At 36.5% G+C, this 12,558-nt stretch overlaps 1 pseudogene; it reads left to right on the plus strand.

Moving 5' to 3' along the window:
- Positions 1 to 10,184: 10,184 nt before the first annotated feature.
- Positions 10,185 to 11,473, plus strand: LOC114217580 (large ribosomal subunit protein uL4 pseudogene; annotated as a pseudogene).
- The last annotated feature ends 1,085 nt before the right edge of the window (positions 11,474 to 12,558 follow it).

Consider the following 12,558-nt stretch of genomic DNA (forward strand, 5'->3'; position numbering starts at 1 on the left):
TACCAAATCAAATTCTCAGGTGTGTCGTAGATAAACGTAACTAGAAGTCATGAGAACCGACTGCTTCATCCACCTTACCTATTGATTGCTAATTATTCATCTGTCTAGCTAAGGAGTATTGGAAGGGCTTATTTTTCAGAGTTTGAAATCAATGTTCAGATTGATCCTCTGAAAATAAAGTCAAACTCTGAGAAATCTCCTTTAGATCAAATAAATACAAATCAAATTTCCTTTAGATCAAAGAAGTTAAAATATGGATATAGCTGCTTGTTTCATAGATAGTAAGCCTTTGATGTGCCTAGTGAGTTGGATAGCCTAGCAGTTCCGTAGTCCATATTGCTATATTCTAATATACTCATATATACTAATTTACTAATATCCAAATATAATAATATATGCTAACAGAGAACCAAGCAGTGTTGGAAATGTCACTGAGTATCACTGTAGACATAGGGTACAGACTGCAAGGAATGAAAGTAGAAGAAACAAGGTAGAGGGCAGAGAGACAGGCAGAGTGGAGACAGGAAGAAGTAGGTATAAGAGTAACAAAAAGTACAGAAAAGGACTTTAAAATAAAAAAGAATGTTAGTGACAAGTATCATGTCCGTTATTTAGTACTTGGCCAAGTGACTTGTTTTCTTATATTTAAAATTGACCTGCAGTCTTTCATCATAAAATCAACTCATATTAATGATTTATGTGACATATTTGGAAAAATGGTACTTTTGACAGTTTTGTGTTTTTTTTTTTGTATCATCACTCCCATTGAAAGAAATAGACACATGAGGATTAAAATATTTCTGAGTATCATTCAAGAATTTTTTTATAAGTTGTCTCCTGGCTCAACACAAGAATATCTCATGGTGGGCAACTATTAGCATCCTTTAAAGGTAGTAAAGTATAAAATAATTATAAAATGAATTCTGTATTAATACTTACAGAAATACTTCCGTAAAAAGACTTTCTTAAAATAAAAGCTTCTTTTTCGTAAAGCAACTAATTAATCTCTGGCTTATGTATTTTTTATATTTCTATGCTCATTTACTACATTTGCTAAAAGTATGGTAAAAAGAGAGACTACGTTATGCTTTTGTTTTATTTATGCATACGTTCCAAAGCTTGTTGCTAGATTTAACTGATATGTTTCATTTTCCTACATATCAGTTAATATCTATTGATTAGATATTAATTATATTAATATGTTTAGTCCCTTTCTTGTGTCTGTACCCCCAATGAATAGTGTTCAGGGTAATATGAAAACAAACTGTGAATTAAACATAAAAACATTCTGAAGAACTACTAAAAATAGTACTGAAAGATGTTCTTTGGAATATTTTGTTTTCAAATAACTAAAATGCAATTGATTGAAAAGACAAAAGCATACTTCTTATCCCTTTTGTGCTGTAACTGGTAGCATTTTATTTGCCCAAACCTTTGTTCGTATCCTTTCATGGTTGATGTTTGCATAGATGGTCACTCTATAATTGAAAACTAGGGATAGATATCCTCTTTCCTCCTAGAAGATCCATTCATGTCACTAGCCTGTTCAGATTTATTTCTTAAAATCTTGGATGAATAAAATACAAAAGCTTTGAAAAGTGTTGTTTATCAAAACATATATGGTACAACAGTATCTCTGCTGAGATTTCTGTGCGTTCCTAGTATTCTAAAGAAAATATTCTGTTGATTTTTACGGCATGTACTTCTTGGGTCAAAAGCAGAAAGTGCTTAGACATATGAGAAACTTTATGAATTGAAATTTGGATAAAATCATCTGTCCCCAAATCCCAGAATTAGTTATTTAAAGGAAGAAAAATAGAATATCTGCAGTTTCCAAACTGGAAGGAAACACGTCTATCTACTTTCCTCCTTCCAAAGACATACAGCATCTTTATGCTGGGACACTGTACCTGGATCAGCCCTATTGATCAGTTCTTCACCACCAAGAATTTAATTATGTTAAATGGATCTCAAGACTTTGTTTGGAGTTTTTAGCAAGGAAACTCAGGTCCTCCCACTCTAAGGGAAGCCTCTGTTATCTAGGAAGTCCGTCTTTTCTGCCTGGGTGTGCAGCTGACGAGAAAAACATAGGCAGTGGTGAGGTAGCAAGAACACAGAGGCCAAGTGATTATCAGTTTGGAAACAGATCACTTTTTTATTTTTATTCCATATTCAAGCAGGGCCTTTCTTAGTCTTAAAAATATAGGATTTGCAAGCATAAGAAATAGAAAAGAGTAAAAATAATTTGGGCCAGAGAATCTTTAAGATTACCTTGTATACCACCCATGTGAACAGCTGCTTCTCGCCTCCCACCTCCACACAGCCAATAACTCACATTAAGATTAGCAAAAGAAACAGAATAGGGTTGTCATTGTTATTGCTGAGAGAATGTTTCAGGAGAGTGATTTTTCTGTAACTACGTAATTCCACAAATGCTATACACATTGAGACTTTGTGGCCATCTTTATATCTGTAAACTTGTGAAGTGGTATTAATTCCACTTTTATAAATAGGCAGGTAACCTGGCTTCTTTTAGGCCTGGAGTGTGTGAGTCCAAGTGAATTTTCTTATCTTTACTCTGAATGGTTCTTTGCTTCAGGAAATAGTGATTGACTCACCTGAATAAGACCTGGTCCCTCACCTTGTATACTTAAAAAATTTCATGGGGAAAACAAAGGTGTAAACTAAATCAGGCAAATAATCTATCTTGAGCCTGGATCAAATAAATGGAGGAAAAACAAATGCGCTGTGGTATGACCCATGTGGTATTTTGGGCTCCCTCAGATCAATCCACGGAAAATGGAGTTACCGTGTTGATGAGCATGTCTGTGCCAAGGCTGAATATCCAGGCCTTATCATATTTTCCGAATTAGCTCATGACCAAGAAGGCAAGAATACTATTAATTTACCTTCCATCTCTGTAATGATAACTCAGACCATATCTCCAGGCGCCAGTTCATTTTTGCTCATAATTGCCAGACACGCTATTATGTTGACCCGAATCACAGACCTCTTACATTTTTTTTAATTTATTAAGACTATTTTTTTAGAGCACTTTTAGGTTCACAGCATAATTGAGGGAACGGTATAGATATATATGTGTACCCCTGCCCCCACACATGCATAGCCTCTCGCATTAGCAGCAACCCCCACCAGAGTGATACATTTGTTACAGTGGGTAAACCTGCATTTTGAAACATCATCATCACCGAGAGTCCATAGTTTATATTAGGATTCACTCCTGGTGTTTTACATTCTGTGGGTTTGGACAAATATATAATAACATGTATCAAAAAACAAACAAACAAACAAAATACAAACATGTCGCTATCGTTATAGTATCATGCAGAGTAGTTTCACTGTCCTAAAAAATCCTCTACTTATTCATCCCTACTACCACCCCCACCCCTGGAAACCACTGATTTTTTTACTGGCTTCATAGTTTTGACTTTTCCAGAAGGTCATATAGTTGGAGTCATACAGTATGCAGCTTTTTCGGATCAGTTTTTTTCACTTAGTAATAAGCATTTAAGTTTCCTCCATGTCTTTTCATGGCTTGATAGCTTATTTCTTTTTAGTGCTGAATAATATTCCACTGTCTGGATGTTCCAGAGTTTATTTTCCAAATTTTGGAAATTATGAAAAAAACTGCTATAACCATCTATGTGCAGGTTTTTGTATTGACAAGTTTTCGGTTCATTTGGGAAGGTATCAAGAAGCAGGATTCCTGGGTCATATGACAAGAGTATGTTTAGTTTTGTAAGAAACCACCAAAAATGTCTTCCAAGTGGCCATACCATTTTATATTCTACCAACAGTGAATGAGATTTCTTCTCGCTCCACATCCTCATCAGCATTTGGTGTTATCAGTGTTCCAGATTTTGGCCATTCTAACTGATGTTTAGTGGTATCTAGTTGTTTTAATTTGCATTTCCCTGATGACATATAATGTGGAGCCTCTCCTCATATGTTTATTTGCCATCTGATCTCTTCTTTGGTGAGGTTTCTCTTAGAGTCTTTGGCCCATCACTCAGTTGGGTGGTTTGTTTTCTGGCATTCACTTATAAAATATTTATAAAATATCAAATCACTGTGACTTACACCTGAAACTAATAGGATATTTTATGTCCATTGTAATTCAATTAAAAAAAAGGGCATTCTTATGTCAACTATTATTCGGGTAGAATAAATCCCTGATTTTTTGTTAGTTGTTAGAGTAATGAGTTGGTGTCCTAGAAAACTCCATTGGAATCAGTATCTTGAGGTTAGTGTGTTTTGTTTGGTATTGTTCTATTTTTTAATTTTTTTGTCACATGGACTCATAATTTTTTATATATTCTGTTTAAATCTTTTTGATGCTTAAGTTGCCTTATCTGAGGTCCATGGGACCTCCTTCAAGTTGTATTATATATCTTTTTAATATGACCACATTAGAATTTGATAGTTCCTGCTTTCTGGCATAAGACATCCCAGGCTAATCTTGAAAATTTTCTGTTTCAGATTTAGAATCAGCCATTTCTCCAAGGCGCCCTAATTCCTTTTAATGAAAAACGGTAATTTGGGGTACTCATTGCTGCTAGATTATCATTGTTTCTAAGCCTTTTCAAAAATTAGGGAAATTAGTAGAATCTGTTGTTTGGTTGGATGAGTGGGTAGACTCATGGGTGTTCACTGATATTTCCAGTTCAAATTTAAAATCACAAAATGTTTTAATATTTTATACTTGTTTTCCTCTTTATGGAAACTTCTTTCCTAAACCATTAACTTATTTACTTAATACTTTATCCTATAACATACCTTAAATAATTTCAAAATAACAATATATCTGACAGTAAAAATTGGAACACAATTTTAAATGCCCATTCTCTTGAATGTTCCTTTGAATGAAATAAAATTTTGAAGTAATGCCTAAAATTCACATATACATAGTAGTTATGCATGCCTTTAACTTCTCTTTATCAAATTATGGCAGCCAAAATATCCTTCTATAAATCCTTCTAGAAAAACCTAAAACCCAACTATCTATGCTATAATATATCTATGATAATATAAAATTAGCTAGTTGATTATTAAAATCAACTACTATTTGTAGTTATTAGGAGCCTACTATTTGTCAGATATTGTCTAGGGTGCTGGGAATACATTGCTGTCATGAGCTATCAGTATAGACTAGATTTAATAGAATTTAAATGTGAATATGTACCCTGGTAGCCAGCATCTACAGTGGCTCCTAATGATCCCCACCTCATGGTATTAACACCCTTGTGTAATCCCCTCCCATATTATACTAGAGTTGGTCTATTGGTGTGACCAATAGAATGTGTCAGAAGAATTGGTATGTCACTTTTTTTTAAAGATTTTATTTATTTATTTGAGAGAGAGAGAGAGAGAATGAGAGATAGAGAGCATGAGAGGCAAGAGGTTCAGAGGGAGAAGCAGACTCCCTGCTCAGCAGGGAGCCCGATGTGGGACTCGATCCCGGGACTCCAGGATCATGACCTGAGCCGAAGGCAGTCGCTTAACCAACTGAGCCACCCAGGCGCCCCCTTTTTTTTTTTTAAAGATTTTATTTATTTGGTATGTCACTTCTGATACTTAGTTATAAAAGATACTGCAGCTACCATCTTGGTTGCTGCCTCTCTCAGATCACTTGGTCTGGGGGATACCAGGTACCATGTTGTTTATAACAAACATGTTTACACACTAAATTTAGTTCAGTAACCATGAGGCTTGGATCTTAAAAAAATATATGAGGATACGAGACAAGGTCTTGGCCTGCATAATGTGAAAAATTAAATGATACCAGTACATAAAACTGACACCTGAAGGTCCTTGTAAAAGAAATGACACATACAATCTACTCACCAAATGTGCCTTTATCCTGATTTAGAGTTTGCATTCAAGTTAATTGTGAAGTCCAGGAAAACCTAAAGAAAAAAGTAAGTAAGTAGAGAAAGAAAGAAAGAAAAGAAAGAAAGAAAGAAAGAAAGAAAGAAAGAAAGAAAGAAAGAAAGAAAGAAAAAGAAAGAGAGAGAGAGAGAGAGAAAGAAAGGAAGGAAGGAAGATAGAGGGAAAAAAAGAAAATTAGCTGTCCTGGATTATTGGCTCTGACCAATATTACTTCTAAATATCAGTGCATAAATCCTAATAAAGTTTAGGTTTAATAGAAAAAATAGAAGAGGAGGAAACTCTACGAAACTCATTTATAAGCCCAGCATTATCCTATTACCAAAACCATACGAAGTTGTCACAAGAAAAGAAAATTACAATCCAATATCCCTGATGACATAGATACAAAAGCCCCGAACAAAATGTTAGCAAACCAAATTCAATAATACATTAGAAGGATCATACACCATGATCAAGTGGGATTCATTCTAGGGATACAAGGATGGTTCAACATCTGCAAATGAGTCAGTGTGATATACCACATTAACAAAATGAAGGATAAAAATTTATTGATCTTCTCAATAGATGCAGAAAAAGCATTCAACAAAATTCAACATCTGTTTATGATAAAAACTCTTAACAAAGCTGGTATAGAGGAAACATAGTTCAACATATTAAAGACCGTATATGACAGGCCTATAGCTAACATCATAGTCAACACTGGATCAGGCATAAGACAAGGATGCCTACTCTTGCCACTTTTATTCAACATAGTGGTGGAAGTCCTAGCCATAGCAATTAGGCAAAAAAAAGAAAAGGCATCAAAATTGGAAGAGAAGAAGTTGTCACTATTTGCAGATGACGTGATACTATATATAGAAAGCCCTAAACACTCCATCAAAAAGACCTAAATATGAGATAGGAATCCATCAAAATCCTAGAGGAGAACATAGACAGCAACCTCTTGGATCTCAGCTGCAGCACCTCTTGCTAGACAGTCTCCAAAGGCAAGGGAAACACAGGCAAAAAATGAATGATTGGGACTTCATCAAGATAAAAAACTTTTGCACAGCAAGGAAACAGTCAACAAAACCAAAAGACAACCGACAGAATGGGAGAAGATATTTGCAAATGACAAATCAGATAAAGGGCTAGTATCCAAAATCTATAAAGAACTTATCAAACTCAACACCCAAAGAACAAATAATCCAATCAAGAAATGAGCAGAAGACATGAACAGACATTTCTCCACACAGTGCTCACCACAACACAGACCCTCCCCAAAGTCCATCACCTAGTTACCCCATCTCCCCACCCTCTCCCCTCCAGCAACCCTCAGTTTGCTTCCTATGATTAAGAGTTCTTATGTTTGTCTTATGGCCAAGAGACACATGAAAAAGTGCTCCACATCACTTGGCACCAGGGAAATCCAAATCAAAACCACAATGAGATACCACCTCACACCAGTCAGAATGGCTAAAATTAACAAATCAGGAAATGACAGATGTTGGTGAGGATGCAGAGAAAGGGGAACCCTCTTACACTGTTGGTGGGAATGCAAGCTGGTGCAGTCACTCTGGAAAACAGTATGGAGGTTCCTCAAAAAGTTGAAAATAAAGCTACCCTATGACCAGCAATTGTACAATTCAGTATTTACCCCAAAGATACAAATGTAGTGATCCGAAGGGGCACATGCACCCCAATGTTTATAGCAGCAATGTCCACAGTAGCCAAACTATGGAAAGAGCCCAGATGTTCATAGAGAGATGAATGGATAAAGAAGATGTGTATATACATATGTATATATGTATATATATACACAATGAAATATTACACAGCCATCAAAAAAAATGAAATTTTGCCATTTATAACAATGTGGGTGGAACTAGAGGGTATTATGCTAAGCAAAAGAAATCAATCAGAGGAAGATAATTATCATATGATCTCACTGATATGCGGAATTTAAGAAACAAGGCAGAGGATCATAGGGGAGGAGAGGAAAAAAATGAACCAAGAGGAAACCAGAGAGCGAGACAAACCACAAGAACTCTTAATCATAGGAAACAAACTGAGGGTTGCTGGAGGGGAGGGGTTGGGGAGATGGGGTAATTAGGTGATGGACTTTGGCGAGGGTATGTGTTGTGGTGAGCACTGTGTGTTGTGTAAGACTGATGAATCACAGACCTGTACCCTGAAACAAATAATACATTATATGTTAATTAAAAAAATTCTTTTTTAATTTTAAAATAAAAAAAGTGTTAGAACTAATGAATTCAGTAAAATTGCAGGATACAAAACCAATACATGAAAAGTTGTTGTGTTTCTACAAACCAACAGCAAAGAGACAAACTATCAGAAAGAGAAATTAAGAAAACCCATTTACAGTTTCATCAAAAAGAATAAAACACCTAGGAATAAATTTAACCAAGGAGATGAAAAACCTATACACTGAAAACTATAAGACATTGATGAAAGAAACTGAAGATGACAAAAATGAATAGAAAGGTATTCCATTCTCATGGATTGGAAGAAGAATTAATGTTGTTAAAAACATTCATACTACCCAAAGCAGTCTAAGATTCAGTGAAATTGCTATCAAAATTCTGATGGCTTTTTTCACAGAAAAAGAACAAGCAATCCTATAAATTTGTATGGAACCACAAAAGACTCCAAATAGCCAAAGCAATCTTGAAAAAGAAAAGCACAGCTGAAGGCATCATGCTTCCGGATTTCAAACTATATTACAAAGCTATGGTAATCAAAACAGTATGGCATTGGCATAAAAATAGACACATAGATCAATAGAACAGAATAGAGAGCACAGAAATAAATCCATGCATATATAGTCAATTTATGACATAGGAGCCAAGAGTATGCAATGCAGAAAGGACAGTCCCTTCAATAAATGGTGTTGGGAATATTGGACAGCCACATGCAAAAGAATGAAATTGACCCACTATCTTACAACATACACAAAAGTGAACTCAAAATAGATTAAAAACTTCAATGTAAGACCTAAAACCAGGGGTGCCTGGGTGGCTCAGTTGGTTAAGCATGTGCCTTTTTGGCTCAGGTCATGATCCTGGAGTCCCAGGATTGAGCCCTGTGTCCAAGTCGAGTTGGGCTCCCTGCTCAGCAGAGAGTCTGTTTCTCCCTCTCTCTCTGCTCCTCTTCCTGCTTGTGCTCTCTCTCTCTCTCTAGTTTGCTCACTCTCTCAAATAAATGAATAAAATCTTAAAAAAGAAAAAAAGACCAAAAACCATAAAGCTCCTTGAAGAAAACACAGGCAGTAAGAAACTGACATAGGTCTTGGGAGTGATTTTTTGAATCTGACACCAAAAACAAAGCAACAAAAGCAAAAATAAACAAGGGAGACTACGTTGAACTATAAAGCTTCTGCCTTCGGCTCAGGTCATGGTCCCAGGGTCCTGGAATCGAGCCCCGCATCGGGCTCCCTCCTCCGCAGAAACCCTGCTTCTCCCTCTCCCACTCCCCCACTTCTTGTGTTCCCTCTCTCACTGTGTCTCTGTCAAATAAATAAATAAAATCTTTAAAAAAAATAAATAAAGCTTCTGTACAACAAAGGAAACCATCAACAAAATGAAAAGGCAACCTCCTGAATGGGAGAAAATGTTTGTAAATCATATATCTGATAAGAGGCTTATATCCAAAATAGATAAAGAACACATACAACTCAATAGCAAAAAAAAAAAAAAAAAAAAAAAAAAAATCCAATTAAAAATGAGAAGAACTGGACAGACATTTTTCTAAAGAAGCCATACAGATGGCCAACAGGTACATGAAAAGATGTTCTACAGCATTAATCAGAGAAATGCAAATCAAAACCATGGTGAGATATCACCACATACCTATTTGAATGGCTATTATCCAAACGACTAGAAATAACAATTGTTGTTTCCTTCTGTTGGAAGAAGCAGAAGAAGCCTCTGGTGGGAAAAAAAATTGCAGCTACCAAGAAATCAGCAGCTGAGAAGCCTGCAGAAAAGAAACCCACTACAGAAGAAAAGAAGCCTGCTGCATAAACTTAAATTTGTTTGTTCCAAATGGAGATATGGAGAAAGGGGAAGCCTTAATGCACTGTTGGTGGGAAAGCAAGCTGGTGCAGCCACTCTGGAAAATGGTATGGAGGTTCCTCAAAAAGTTAAAAATAGAACTACCTTATGATCCAGCAATTCCACTTCTGGGTATCTATCTAAAGAAAACAAGAACACTAATTTGGAAAAAAAATCCAAAGATCAAAATAGCTTTTCCTGTAGGAGCCACTGAGGTTGAGAGGAGCATGGCTTTCTCTCCCTGCCATGGCATGTGCCTGCCCAGTGGTATCAGTGTACTTCGAAAAGAGGGAGTTTTCTGGCAAAAATGTCCCTTTGCCTGCTGTGTTCAAGGCTCCCTTTTCACTAGGTATTGTGAACTTTGTTCACAGCAACTTGTGCAAAAACAACAGACAGCCCTATGCTGTCAGTGAATTAGCAGGTCATCAAACCAGTGCTGAGTCTTGGGGCTCAGATTTCTAGAATTCCAGGCAGCGGGACTCAGAGTTCTGGCCAGGGTGCTTTTGGAAATGTGTGTCATGGGGGTTGCATGTTTGCACCAACCAAAACCCAACACCACTGGCACCGCATAGTGAACACAGCACAGAAGCGATATGCCATGTGCTCTGCCCTGGCTGCCTCAGCCTTACCAGCGTTGGTCATGTCTAAAGGTGATCAAAGTGAGGAAATTCCTGAACTTGTTTTGGTGGTTGAAGATAAAACTGAAAGCTACAAAGAGACCAAGGAGGCTGTTTTGCTTCTTAAAAAACTTAAGGCCTGGAATGATAGCAAGAAGGTCTATGCCTCTGAGCAAATGAGAGATGGCAAGAGCCAAATGTGTGGTATCCAGCCCAGGAGACCCTGCGTCCTCTATAGTGAGGACAACGGTATCATGAACGCCTTCAGAAACATCCTTGGAATTACTCTACTTAATGTAAGCAAACTGAACACTTTGAAACTTGCTCCTGGAGAGCATGTGGGACGTTTCTGCATTTGGACTGAAAGTGCTTCCCGCAGCTTAGATGATCTGCGTGGCACTTGGCGTAAAGCTGCCTCCCTCAAGAGTAACTACAACCTTCTCAGGCACAAGATGCTCAATACAGACCTTAGCAAAATCTTGAAAAGCCCAGAGTTCCAAAGAGCCCTCCGAGCACCACACAAGAGGATTCATTGCCGAATCCTGAAGTAGAATCCACAGAAAAACCTGAGAATCATGTTGAGGCTAAACCCATATGCCAAGACCAGGAGCCGGAGTAACCATTCTTCACTGGAGCAAAAATCACAAACTCCAGATGGATAAGGTAGCAGCAGCACTGGAAGCCAACTCAGATGAGAAGGGGGTTCCAGGCAAGAAGCCTGTGATAGGGAAGAGAGGAAAGGAGGCTGTTGGCATGAAGAAGCAGAAGAAGCCTCTGGTGGGAAAAAAAATTGCAGCTACCAAGAAACCAGCAGCTGAGAAGCCTGCAGAAAAGAAACCCACCACAAAAGAAAAGAAGCCTGCTTGCATAAACTTAAATTTGTTTGTTCCATAAATGTCCGGTCATTTTGGACACCTAATTCTGAATAAAGATCTGACCAAAGGCAGTGAAGGGGAAGAAAAGATCAAAACAGTAGGGTATTTGCATATTATACCCCTGTGTCCGTTGCAGCATTACTTATAATAGGCAAGATATGGAAACAACCTAAGTGGCCATCGATGGGTGGATAAAGAAGTTGTGGCATATATATACAATATTATTCAGCCATAAAAAAGAATGAAATCTTGCCATTTGTGACAACATGGGTGGACCTGAAAGTCATTATGCTAAATGAAATAAATCGGAGAAAGACAAATACCATATGGTCTCTCTTATACATGGAAGCTTAAACAAACAAACAAAAACCAAGCTCATAGAGAACAGATAGGTGGTTCCCAAAGGGTGGGAAATGGGAGAAATGGGTGAATATTTTCTTAGTTTAAATAAATTGAATTAAAAATAAATCACTCGAGTTTATCAATTAAAATCCAAAAGCAGATTTAAAAATAATATATCAGCACCAAAATAGATTCCACAAAATCAAAGATGGATATTAGAAAAACAATGAATAAAATCCATTACATTATAAAATTTAGGAAGTATCATATGATCGTCTTCATTGATATCAAAAAGTCTTTTGATAAAATTCACACTACAGAATTCTTGCTCAGATCATTCGGATGGATTTTTCTGTAACATTGTTAAGCATAAATACAGTATATGCATATACACACATATCTCATCATATATATACAGATACATATATTTGCACACATATATCAGTATTTAAACATATATACATATGTATTTAAATATTTATATATATACATATATGCATGTGTATATATGCATTTATCCATCCATAAATATGTGTCTATGTAGATTAGTAAAAAATTAGCATTAGTGTCAAAAACACTAAATATTGCTTAGAGACACATATATGTGTAGCAAACATGTAAATATATAAATGGGAATGAAAAATACAAATTCAGGATGCAGGAGGAAAAGAGGCAGAATGAGACTGGCAAATATAATTAGGGGTCCAACTTATTTATAATTTTCTCCTCCTTAAATTGGCAGATAGGTACCTAGATTTTCAT

Source organism: Eumetopias jubatus, unplaced genomic scaffold, assembly GCF_037043125.1.
Source record: "Eumetopias jubatus isolate StellerSeaLion01/CBP00866 unplaced genomic scaffold, mEumJub1_p1.0 scaffold_5, whole genome shotgun sequence".
Lineage (NCBI taxonomy): Eukaryota > Metazoa > Chordata > Mammalia > Carnivora > Otariidae > Eumetopias > Eumetopias jubatus.